We start from the raw sequence: 408 nt of genomic DNA, 5'->3' as shown, positions 1-408 counted from the left end.
ATACTGCTAATATTACCAGAATAACTATTCTGCACACCACTTCCGCACTGCACGCTCAACGCGAGTGCACGTCATTGTTTGAACCAAGTGTGCTGCACAACTCAAGCGAGTGAACTTCGTGTCGAAAAAAAGTGCGTGCTATCTTTTTTTGGTACTGTTTTTGCTCTAATTTTTTAACCGTTTATCAGAATGAGGGGTGTAATATACAGTTGAAAAGCTATGGATTAGGCGCAACTTTGACATGTTGAACACTTTTCGAGATTCCACATGGTTTAAGAGCAGTTTTGAAAATGGTGCGGCGGATGATGAGTGGCAGCGAGCGTTTTTTCCCGTTTTTTTCTAAAGCGCTTGTCGGAATGAAGCAAATGATACGCCATTGGATAGATATCGTCGAGGCGCATCTTTTTC

Source organism: Triticum aestivum, chromosome 2B (assembly GCF_018294505.1).
Source record: "Triticum aestivum cultivar Chinese Spring chromosome 2B, IWGSC CS RefSeq v2.1, whole genome shotgun sequence".
Classification (NCBI taxonomy): Eukaryota; Viridiplantae; Streptophyta; class Magnoliopsida; order Poales; family Poaceae; genus Triticum; species Triticum aestivum.
This window is presented reverse-complemented; position numbering follows the sequence as displayed.